This window comes from Nerophis lumbriciformis, linkage group LG04 (assembly GCF_033978685.3).
Source record: "Nerophis lumbriciformis linkage group LG04, RoL_Nlum_v2.1, whole genome shotgun sequence".
In the NCBI taxonomy this organism is placed as follows: domain Eukaryota; kingdom Metazoa; phylum Chordata; class Actinopteri; order Syngnathiformes; family Syngnathidae; genus Nerophis; species Nerophis lumbriciformis.
In genome coordinates this window covers 29125549-29139181 of record NC_084551.2, presented here as the reverse complement: position 1 = coordinate 29139181, position 13633 = coordinate 29125549, and positions in this window count along the sequence as shown.

Here is a 13633-nt window from a genome sequence, read left to right as displayed (position 1 = left end):
CTTCCTCCAGCTGAAGCTGCATGGTCAGCTTGGTCCAATCATGTGTTTGCGTCCACTGGATGATGTCACACTCATGTGCTCCCCAAGTATTAATGGACATAAAAACAGGTCACATCCTGACTCATGTTTGTGTGATCTGGACTGACTCTTCATTATTTGTACTAAATTAGCACAGACAAGCATGAGTGAAGAAGCGTACAAAATGAGTCACTGCTTGAGATGTACATACAGTAGATGATGTAGTTGTTTATTACTATAAAATGAAAATATGAATTTTGAATTGCTCCCTTGCGTGTCTTTAGATTCCTTAGCTTGGCAGACTGACATAAAAATGGTTTCACTGAACAGATGTTATCAGGCTGTAAGAGTTGCAGCTGAATATTGTTTGGAAATATTTAACAGCAAGTTGGTTAGGTTTGTTTTTCTTCTTTGCAAGTGTCCTTTGATCAATACGCACACACCCTGGTATTGTTTCAGTGCTCATTTACCGTAGATCTTGAACCTCAAGCCAAGAAAAATACATCAGTTACGCCTAATCATGACAAGTTGCTGTAAAGTGCTTTACAGGAAATAATATGCATCAATAAAGTACTTTGACCTTCTTACTCAATGTATTTCTTCTTTCCATTTTGGCAGAAAATCTAAGTTTATTTATACAGCCCTTAAAGGGGAACTGCCCTTTTTTGGAATTTTGCCAATCGTTTACAGTCATTATGAAAGACATGACGACAGATGGATTTTTTTAATAATTAATTTTAATTCATAAACAAACGTAACTAAAAGTCAGCTTACAGCAGAGCCAATGGGAAGTCCTCTATTCCGCCCATAAAGCCCAATAAATAACCATTCAAGAACTGCCAACAATACTCTATTTACATTTTGTGATTTGAATTATTATATGTTATTATAAATGTGTCCATTAATATATTACATATATACTTACAGCTGGTATATAAAACCTTAATGGAGGTTTTTGGAGGGTTTTTAAGGGCTTTATAGGCAAAATAGAGCGGCTCCCATAGACTCCATTGTAAGTGGTCTTTTGATCACCTTTATTTAATATTTAGAATGCATTAAAAAAAAAAATACATCCGTCATCACGTCTTTCATAATGATTGTGAACGACAACAGAATTCCAAACAAACTGCAGTTCCCTTTTAATCGCAAATGTCTCAAAGGGCTGCACAAAACACAACGACATCCTCGGCTCTAATCCCACATCAGGGCAAGAAAAAACTCAACCCAATGAGAAACCTTGGAAGGGACCACAGATGTGGGTGACCAGTGAACTGGATGCCGAGTGGATACAGTTAATAATGTGAGAGTCCAGTCTATAGAGGGGCCAGCAGGGGATCCTCTTGCATGTAGACACGTTGGGGCGCAGAGACGTCACCGACTGATGCATAAGGAGTGGTCACCCCGGGTCCCGACTTCATGTGCAAGTCCAGTCCATTGGGAGACCAGCAGGGGATCATCTTGAATGGAGTTCAGCAAGATAGGATGGAAGTAGACCATTTAGTATTTTATACGTAAGTAGTAAAACCTTAAAGTCGCATCTTAAGTGCACAGGAAGCCAGTGCAGGTGAGCCAGTATAGGCGTAATATGATCAAACGTTCTTGTTTTTGTCAAAAGACAAGAACAGTAATTGCATTTGTATCAACTGTAATCTTTTAATGCTAGACATAGGGAGACCTGATAATAATAGTACGTTACAGTAATCAAGACGAGACGTAACAAACGCATTAATAATGATCTTAGGGTCTGTGGTGGACAAAATGGAACACATTTTAGCTATATTTCGGAGATGAAAAAAGGCTGTTTTAGTAACACTCTTAATGTGTGACTCAAACGAGAGAGTTGGGTCGAAGCTAATACCCAGATTCTTTACCGAGTCGCTTTGTGTAATTGTTTTGTTGTCAAATGTTAAGGTGGTATTATATTATTAAATAGGTGCCGGTGTCTAGCAGGACCGACAATCAACATTTCCGTTTTCTTAGCGTTAAGATGCAACATCCATTGTTTAATTTCATTAAGACACGCCTCCAGCTGACTACAATCTGGCATGTTTGTCAGCTTTAGGGGCATGTAAAGTTGGGTGTCACCAGCATAAGAGTGAAAGCTAACATCGTATTTGCGTATGATGTCACCTAGCGGCAGCATGTAGATGCTGAAGAGTGCAGGGCCAAGAACCGAACTCTGTGGAACGCCGTATGTTACCTTAACATACTCCGCGGTCACATTCTTATGGGAGACGCACTGCATCCTGTCAGTAAGATAGGAGTTAAACCAAGAAAAGCCTAAGTCTGACGTACCAATACGTGTTTTGATATGTGCTAATAAAATGTTATGATCGACAGTATCGAAAGCAGCGCTAAGATCAAGTAGCAGCAACATGGATGACGCATCAGCATCCATAGTTAGCGATAGATCATTTGTCATTTTTGTGAGGGCTGTCTCAGTAGTGTGATTTGCCCTGAAACGGGATTGAAAGGGTTCACAGATATTGTTAGACGCTAAGTGTTCATTTAGCTCCTGTGCAAAAAATGTTTTTGAGTATTTCCGAGATAAATGCAAGGTGGGACACCGGCCTGTAGTTTACCAGGAGGTCAGAATCAAGGTTAGGTCTATTGAGGAGAGGACAAATGACTGCGGTTTTGAATGCTATGGTTACAGTACCAGAGGAAAGTGATAAGTTAATGATATTTAGAACAGATGGTCCTAATATTACGAACAGCTCCTTGATAAGTATTCCAGGAAGTGGGTCAAGTAAACATGTTGTTTGTTCTGTCCAATTTACGAGTCGCAGAAGTTCCTCTAAAGTTATTTCTTCAAAAAGAGAGATTATTCTAGAGAGCATTATCTGTCGTGCACACATTCGTATCTGCGCTAGTAGAACCCAGTTAGATAGAGCCCCACATAATTTGGGAATGGGGCCATTTTCAAGGGCAATAGGCCAGCAAGAGTCGTAGTTGTGGCATTAATGTTACGGCTGCTTAAGCATTGGTTATTAGTAGCTTGTGGACAATTTGATTGATTGATTGAAAGTTTTATTAGTAGATTGCGCATTACAGTACATATTCCGTACAATTGACCACTACATGGTAACATCCAAATAAGTTTTTCAACTTGTTTAAGTCGGGATTCACGTAAATCAATTCATGATAATGAGTCAGAACTTCAAATTTTATAAGGTAATGATCGGACATTACTTTAATGTACGGGAGTACCATAACTTTGGAGGTAGTGAGACCCCAGACAAGGACTAGGTCTATCGTATTACCATTACGATGCATAGGTTTATTTATTATTTGTGTAAGACCACATCTGTCAATTACGGTCTGGAGCGCCACGCACGGAGGGTCTGACGGAGTCTTCATATAGATATTAAAAAATCCTCCATTATAATTATATTATCTGTGTGGTCACTAGATCAGCAACAAACTCTGAGAATTTGCTGATAAAGTCTGAAAAGGGCCCAAGGGGATAATAGATAACAGCCAGATAGAGAGGTAGCGATGTAACAGACCTCATATTAAGCACCTCAAATGATTTATATGTATTAGGGCTAAGGTTAAGGTTTTCATTGGATATTAGTGTGATCCCTCCACCCCTTTTAAGGGGACAAGCAATATGTGCACTTGTATAATTAGGAGGAGATGCCTCGTTAAGCGAAAAAAAATTCATCTGGTTTTAGCCAAGTCTCACTGAGACCAATGACGTTAAGATTGTTGTCTCTTAAGACCTCATTAACTAATAATGCTTTGGGAGACAATAGTCTGATATTTGAAAAGCCCATATTATGGTCTGTCGTGGGCTGTTTTGAGTCTTTTTTGTTAAAAGTATCCATAGTACTGATATTAATAACATCGCGTCTACTGCACATAGTGTGCCTTAAATAATTTTGATCACATCTATGAATAGATTTGGTGGGGAAATTGAGATTATTTGCTTAGTGCTTAGATTTAATGCTTGATAATTTGCCACCTGAGTAGAATGCATGTCTACCTTTGGCACAGTCACGAAGGACAAAACATTATGTGAGTTATGTATTATGCCACGAGAAATGCTATGAGTGCAGGAATTGTCCAGCCTGGCGCTGGTTAGTTCTATAGCTTAACTGACTCCTCACCCAGGCTAACAAGCGCTCTAGTTGCCTGCGTACTGCATGCAAGTGCACATATTTTTAGCTTTATCATTATCTAGTAATGCAACAAATATTTTAATGATCATGCATTCAAATATTTTTTGTTAGAAAAATAAAAACAAAAGAAAACCTGTAGATTTTACTGTAAAAACAAGAAACAAAAAAAACTGGCAGCTGAGTTCGTATTGTTTTTTCCATTTACATTAAAATGCTGAAAAAAAAATATATATATATATATATACATTTTACTGTCAAATTGTGGCGACTGATCTGCCAGTTTTTTTTACAGGGCAAGTAAAAAAATATAAAATAAAGTTAAAGTACCAATGATTGTCACACACAAGTGTGGTGAAATTTGTCCTCTGCATTTGACCCATCCCCTTGTTCACCCCCTGGGAGGTGAGGGGAGCAGTGGGCAGCAGCGGTGCCGCGCCCGGGAATCATTTTTGGTGATTTAACCCCCAATTCCAACCCTTGATGCTGAGTGCCACGCAGATACATAGGGAACTATGCAAAATCATGAAGTGAATCCTTATAAATTCATGTTTATATATTATTAACTGTTACAAGCGGCCATCTTAGGACAGCCATTACTCAATGAAAACTAGTTTGACACACCTGATGCATTGGAGGATTTATTTAAACAAATAATAAAAAATATGAGTGTGTATGTATATATATATATATATATATATATATATATATATATATATATATATATATATATATATATATATATATATATATATATATATTTATTTATTTTTTAAATTTTTGGTTTTGTATTACTTTTATTTTTAAGATTTGTTTTTTTTTACTTGCGAGGGACGACTGTTCACGATATCATGTAAACACCATTTACTTGTACAGTTCCTTGAATTGGTTCATATATATATATATATATATATATATATATATGCTTAAAGCTAATGCTAAGCATTTTTGTGTTTTTTTTAAATGATACAGCATTTTACTTTTCAAATTCTGAAAACGGAACAAAAAGCACAGGGATACACTTGTAAGAAATTAATATGTTTTAGTAGAGTAAAACTATTATCATCCAAGCTTGTTTGGATTCTTCCCATGTAGAAAAATGTGTGCTTTTCATGCAATCGAACAAAAACAATATTTGAAACATTATCTTGTTGTCATTCACTTTCATTGTACAATATTTTTACTGATAGTGAGCTAACATGTAACGTTCTGGATCCCGAGATGCAGAGAAGACAGGCAAGTGCATGAAAGGAGAGGACAAAAAACAAAGAAGTGTACAAAGCAAACAAAGCTAAATGATCTAGCCCAGTCATGCATAAGAAGCATCCTGATTGGCAAGTAGGGACAGGTGTGTCCTGAATGCTAATCAGGGACAGGTGAGAGAGCCAGCGCTCAGACCAGTAGAGTGGTGGTAAATGGAGACAAACAGGAAGTGGACCAAAAAATAAGAGCTATTTACTAAATTTATAGATGGACTCCAGCATCCCCCGCGACCCCAAAAAGGGACAAGCGGTAGAAAATGGATGGATGCATAAACATAATATACATTTTTTTTAAATGAAAGAAGATTTTGTGATGTTAAAAAATATCGTTGTAATCATAGTAGAATCGACTCGATACGCTATTGTACGTGGTATCATTACAGTGGATGTTAGGTGTAGATCTACCAATGGCGTTTGTTCATATTATAACGTCCTGGAAGTGTTGGTGCTGCAGGGAATTCTGGTAATTTGTTCTGTAGTGTTTATTTTGTGTTGCTGTGCAAATATTCTCCCAAAATGTGTTTGTCGTTGTTGTTTAGTGTGGTTTCACTATATGGCACATCTTTATGACAGTGTTGGCATTGTTCATACTGCCACCCATAGTGTGACATGTATGGCTGTTGTGTGTAGTGTGTTTAAAGTCAAGATGATTGTGTTATTAGTTCATTATTGGGCCAAATAGCATTTAGGTTAAGCTTTGATAATTATAAACTATATGATTAGGGAGTTATTTATTATGTATAACGGACCAATCTCGCCACAAAATTATCAACAACAAGATTGACCTTTCCAAAATTAATTTAAAGATTGAAAGATGCCATCGATCCCACGTGGGTGCTCGGCATTGTCCAGTGGGTGCTCGGGCCCCGAAGCAACCACGGGATCGGCGCCTGTGATTGCAAGCGACCTATATTCATGTTTACATTCTTCCAACGATGAGGCGGGCTGCTGCTGAAGTATTCTTCAGGCGAGGCTCAGACAGCCTACTTTACGTAGCTGCTGCCTCTCTGCTTCCGAGCAATACCCCCCCCCCCCCCCCCCCGCAGCAAAATCTAGAATCGGGGCTTTTCATAAAACATCAAAAGAAAGCCCAGTTTAAAGTTTGTTGCAGCTCTATATTTGACCTTAACACTCTTGCACAAGCGCCATGAATCATCCTCATGGCCATCAGTGTGACTGAAAATGGCAAGGAGTCTTCCACAATGGGCCTGTGTGCCAGCAATGACAGGTCATCAATCAGGCCAGGCTAGCCTGAGGGGCTTTTGATCCTGAAGAGTCTGCGAAAGACCCTCGGCGATGGAATCTTAAACATCTTGGTCTGAAAATGTTTTTTTGTTGCACATTCAGTTTACACGCTCCCAGCATTCCCCAGCAATTAACTAAATGACCACAACGCAGCACAAAGCTGCTTCCCCGGCGTGGAAGCGATGTTTGTGCGGACCTGAATGGAGTGTGGAAGTGAAACGTTTGATACTAACAGTAACAGAGCAGGTGGGGCGGGGGGGGGTGAGCTGAGCAAATTTTTGCACAGGTGCCCCTTTGGATACTTGATCTGAGGAAGTAAACATTAGAAACATCAAATAATACTTCATTTCCCACCTGGTTCTCTTTTACATGCAGGAATAGTGAATCTGATTTCACTCATTTGTTTTGTCTACTTCTTGTCCTCGTTTGGCTAAACTGGAGCCTATCCCAGCTGACTAAGAGTGACAGACATGGGACACCCTAATTGGGTCACCTGTCAATCCCATGATACATGTAAGCATTCACATTCACATTCACACCTGTGGACAATTTAGATTGTGCACAGCTTTTCTTTCTAAAAGACGCCATGCGTTAAATAACTGAAACACGTGAGTACTTTGTAATTAAGATAATAAATATTTTAAAGATAATCTTGTGTAATTAACATTATTTACGTCATTTCAGCGGTTAGTTACTTTAAGCACCTCTGTGCTCGCCCCACAGTGTTGTGTGCGTCCACTTTTATGTTCTGTCCGTCAGGGGCTTCGAAATGGAGCACAAGGAGCACTGGGCTTTTGTCGAGTTTGAGGAGGGTTTTCTTCTGTCATTTAATATTTAAGGGTTTATTTATACATTTTTAATTATTATTATTGTTATTATTATTCCTTTTGTATTTTTAAAATATAAATACATTTTAAAAATTATATAAAATAAAAATATAAAGATGTAAGTTTTTTTTAAAAGCGACGTCATAAATGTTGATATAAAAAAATCAAAAATAAATACTTACTACATCCCCTATCAAAAATGCAAAATGATCTGTTCCAACTGGATAGCTGCAAACCAGCTAGCTTCAAACACTTCACTCAACACACATTTCATAGTTCATATTTAAGCATTCACACACAGCACCAACATTTACAAGAAAGGTAAGAATAAAATTCAAATAAAATTTGTGGCAGGATAGTAGAAAGTTTGGTTTAATTTTCCCTTTTGCGTCTCACTGCACATAACTGTCGTATGTTCAATGACCCTCGATTAAAGTTACAAACAGAGGCGTCAAGTTCTAAAGAATAATAATCGTCATAATAACAATGAGGACTATTATGATTCATATTATCCATTGATGATAATCCTATACTGTATGTATCAGATTTATGAATAATTGTATTTAAGTGAATATCTAACAAATATTATATTTTGGACATTTTTCTATTGAATTTGTTTGATACTTTTTTGTAAAAAAAAAAAAAAAATTCCTTTACCAAATTATTTAGGGGGTATATCTAGATAAATTCTAAATATATTAATCCATTTAATCCCAATTTAAAAAGTCAAACGCCTTACTAAGGTGTTTACATGTGTTTTAAAAAGCTGGTTTCAATCAATTTCATGCAATATTTCGTGTTTTAGTGCATGTATACTGTACATACCATGTGTGTGTGTGTATGGGGCCGCAACGTTGGGTTTAGGGTAGGATGGGGGCCCAGAATATGGGTGCTATACGCCCCTGCTCTCTGTGCTGGCGTGGGTTTATTCCAGGTACTTTTGCTTTTTCCCATGTTCCAAAAAACCTTCATGTTAGTGGGTATCAATGGTTGTTGACAAGTGACCCGTCCAGAGTGTACCTTACCTCTCGTCTAACGTCAGCTGGGATAGGCTCCAGCTTTCCCGTAACCCTTAACAGAATAAAGGAAATGAGCGCTGGGCTGTGTTGCAAGCCTCGTTAAAACAGGCATGTTTTATAACACAAAGTTTACAAGCAGTACTTCAATTCAAAAGAGCAGTTTAGATCACACCTCCTCCATTCACTTTGTATTGGAAACAACACCAGGGTGATAGCTGTCACTTTGATTTGATGCCTGTTGGCAACCTTGCATTATAATTTATGTAATGTTAGAGCAGGGCGGCACTGTGGACGAGTAGTTAGCATGTTGGCCACATAGTCATGGGATTAAGGGCTTGAAACTCTGCTTGAAATGTGTTTTATGTTAACTGAAGACTCTAAAATGGTCTATAAGTGTGAATGGACATTCATTGACAATGGCTGGGTGTTGAGGCCCTGTCCGGGCATCGAACCTACACAGATGTGTTGTGTCCCATTACCCCACCACGCAATGGATATTTCAGTTAAGTAACACTGATCTACTAAGATGCAAATAACAAGTGCTAAATAGCAGCAGTTTATCTTGCTACGTTCCCGCCAGAAATCTACGTTCCGACGTATTAACGATTCCCAGAGCCCAAAAAAAGTCTGCAGGCTTTAGAGTGTTTTCTGTTCTGGCTCCAGTACTCTGGCATGCCCTACGTAAGTTACAGACGCTACCTCAGTAGAAGCATTTAAGCCCCACCTTAAAACTCATCTATACACTCTAGCTTTTAAATAGACTCTGTCCCCCTCTCCTGCATGGAAACGTTACCAGGTGGCCACTGATACTCTCTGGAGAGGTACTAGTCTGGAGGATGCACTAGCTGTTCCAAGTCGTGAGCCGGGGTAGACCACTCCTCCACAACATGGAAGAAGACCTCCTACGACCCTCTTGCGACCTCCCAATGGACTGGAGTCTCACGTTATCATGAATAATGTAAAAACTGTACCCACTTGGCATCCATTTCAGCCGGACGGTCACCCAGGTGGTGGTCCACACATCTGCAGCCCCTTCCCAAGGTTTCTTCTTTTTCCCATTTTGGGCTTTTGGAGTTTTTCCTTGCCTGAATGTGGGTTTCAGATCAGAGGATTTGTTGTGGTTTGTGCAGCCCTTCGGGGCACTTGTGATTAAGGGCTATATAAATAAACGTTGATTGCTTGATTGACTGATTGTACAATTTTGTATAATATTCCCATTTTTCTGAAGTACTAATTTTTAATTTGTATTTGTACATTTTAAAATACATTTTATTCTTACTTATTATGTGTGTACTTTTTCTGTATTGTTGAAAAGCAAAGTTGTTTAGGTTTTTGAGAAAATTCAAAAAAGTGATGTCCCTATTTAAGTATAGGGATATGACAGTGGCTTACGGAATGTTTGCAAAGAAAACACAACAAAAATAAATATAAAGTCAATGTTTCAGAATAATTAACACCAACATTGGTATAAATCAAAGAGAATATGATGCACAACTGATCTTATAACTGCTCCCAGGGATTGTTTCATTGAATAAAAAAGCAGATAAAAAAAAGAACCATCATATCGAGTAAGTCTTTTAAACAGCTCTTTGAAAACAATTGCTCCTCAAGATCTCCCATGTCTACTGCATATTCTTGAAGACCAATAGTCTATGGATTGCACTTACACAAGCTTAGTAGATCAGCACTGAGTGTGCTATCAAGTTTGTGCTTGTTTTAAAACACGCAAACATTTAGAATAGATCAGGCCTGTAATGTTGTGGATATATATATAAAATATTATATTATACCAATGTGTCCTTACCCTTAAGAGACACCTGTTACTCTCTGCAGTTGAGTAAATAAACGTCCATAATGCATTATTATTGAACGGGCTAACTCTGTCCAGACTTTTGCGACGAAAAAGAATTTTGTCCTCCCAAATTCAAAGCTGAATGTGACAAGAAGGTTCTGGGGTTCCAAGAACCAGGGTTGCGTCTTCTTGTACTCGGATATTGTGGTGGCAGTCATGCAAACAGGACTGGATTTGCAGCCGTATCATGGCGGCAGAACAGGCCCGCCTTTGTTAAAAAAAGCTTTAGTATCAGTGGAAAGAGAAGCCATTGTGCTTTAGAAAAGCTTCCCTATGGTTCATGTCCTCAGATTGTAATGGATCCTTAACAAATGCAACTCGCCCCGGCCAAAAAGTATACATGCCTTTCAAGCGACCTGCTGACTGGAAAGCAGCCTGCTTGTTGCCATCAAGTCGAAGACAAACAAGCACTCATGCTCTGCATCATCTAAGCTCAGCAGCACCTGTGTCCTCCTACTGATTCTCTTCCTACATTTATACTGGGGATGTGCCGATCCATCGACCACCAACCAGCATCGGTCCATGTGATCGCCATTGCCGATTAATGCCGAAACACAGATCCTCTCTGGACACTATTTATTTTTAGTCCCACGTTTGACTGGCTCGCAGAGGTGTTGGTAGTATAGGCGTTTTCAGTAACGAGTAATCCAATTAATTACTGTTTACATCGTTGCCAATACTGAGAATGTTTCTACAGTTTGGTTGAATGAAGCGCAAGGTGTCAGTTTTCGGCCACATGCATGCAGAGTTAAGGGGTGGTAATGATGACACCCTTGTAAAAGCGCTGATGATGATTGGCTGGGTGGGTGAACTATGTTCTGACTGAACAACAAGCACGCTAAAATTGCAACAGGTCGGAGACAGGGAAATTCCAAGGTAGGATTCCAAACTGGATTGGACAAATACCGAGTTACAAATTGGTGGTTAGAGGAGCTTTGAAAGGTTGAAATCATGGGTATCCCAGCATTAAAATTAAATTACCTTGGGCAACACAATTTCAAGAAAAACAAAAGCTTTCATTGCGGTATATCAAACATTTTTGACAATTAGTATGATTTTATAACAATCCACTTTTTTTATTGATACGCTGAAGTTTTCGGTAATAAACCATCATCAAACATCATCCATCCATCCATTTTCCACCATTAAAGCAGAAATTTAAAACCTTACTACAAGCTCAACTACAACAGGGATTTGAACCCAAGACCTTCTGCTTTGCAAAATAAGTTTTACAGACCAGCGCCACAGGAGCCACTAAATCCAACTTGTGAAAATCTGTTCTCATATCAGTGACAGAGCATGACGTGGGCAGGAATATGTTTGAGGTAACATTTTATATAAAGCACCTTGTCATTCGATAATTTACAGTAATCCCAGCAGGCACAAGACATTGATACAACATTGACTATACACACATGTCCTTTAAAACTGACCTTGAAACTACGTTGCAAAATAGTTGTATTTGGTAAAGGACCAAATTTCAAAGGTCAAATCAACGTTACAACCTGACATTGAATAAATGTTGTCAAAAAGCGTGTTGTTTCAACGTTGTATTCGTGTTGTAGAAAATTGTTTGGGAAATGGCCAAGATTCAATGGTCAAGTCAACGTCAGAACCCAACATTGATTAAATGTCGTCAAAAAGCATGTTGTTTCAATGTTATATTTGAGTTGCTCAACGTCAGGACCTAATTCAACAAGTTCTCAATGTTGTTTTAATGTCTTGTGCCTGCTGGGTTATTTGACATGCGCTTCTTCACACAAAACGGGATCCCCCAAGGATTAAGAGGCCCTACACACAAGGTGTTCTGCGTTAAGGGCGGGGCAGTCTGAAATGATATCTGAATGAACAGAATATCACCTGACTGAAATGACAAGAGACAATTTACATAAAGGCTGTCCACATCGCTATTATACCAACAGCGTTTCACATCAATTTCATTCAGGTGATCATTCAGTGTGATTTAACGTTAACTTCATGTTGACAGCACAGTTTGGATCGGATGATGTTTTAAAGTAAGTAAAAGTGGACTTCATTGCGTTACTTTGTCTGGAGTTGTAGCGGGCTGGGCATGACCAAAGATCGTATATTAGAGAGGATGATCACGTTAATGGCGATGTACAGCACATACAATGCCCTACACAAAGTCAGTCATCTCTTCTTCTTTCTGTCACTTCGAAAAATACATGGGAAATGACCTCGGTGTCCTCAATGGTAGTTATGGCTATGAGCACGGCAGTACTTTTCTCTCATTGAAATTAAAGGCAAGAATGTTTATGTAACATGCACACTATGTCGAGGAAAAAAGTGTTTATCCACGACTGTTTTAAGCAACTTAAATCGCACCTCAACCGCATCAACACATGCCAACATGACACTTGTTGCTGCTGCTAACCCAACTCCAAGCCCAAATGATTATATCTTTTTATCAGATTCATCACATTTTGGAATTTGGATTAATCATGATTAATCACAGGTGATTACTCGCTTGAATAATTAAAATTAGCTTAAGAAAAGACCCAAAAAATTTGCTTAAGAAAAGACGTCAAAAAAAAAAAAAAAAAAAAAAAAAAGGTATTACATATACATATGTGTATATGTATGTATATATATATATATATATATATATGTATGTATATATTTATATGTATATGTATGTGTGGGTATATATATATATATATATATATATATATGTATCTGTTTATATTTTATTTTATTTGTGATTACTATTATTATTAATGTATTATTATTTGTTTTTCTTTTTTTTTCTTTGGTTATTTAATTGATGTATTTGTAGATATTTTTTTTTTTTTTTTTTTCTTTCTTTTTTGGGGGGGGTTGGGTGGTATGGGTGGGATATAAACAAAAATATTTTGACATTTAGGGCAGACAATAGATACATGATTTATGTAAATGTGATGTAATGGATAAGAATGTCTGATGCTGGATGTCAATACAAATAAAATGAAAAAAAAAATGGAAAAAAATGTAAAGACCCTCAATATCGGTACACAAATGCAATTTCATTGTCAGAATGTCATCCAGGAATGTTTTTAAAAGTTTTATTCGAACGCATGTCATTTATTGCACCAAACTTGCTAACAGCTTTATCTAAAGTTCTTTCAGGCTGTATTCTGGTACACAGGTGCAGAGAATTGCACTACTAAAAGGCCAAATGTTGCTTTGTGTTTTTTTACCTAAGTTTACATTTTTGGTACCGTATTGGGTTTTGTATTTTTAATATTTAATTTTGTTACTTTATGAAATATTTTTATTGCTATGCACACTG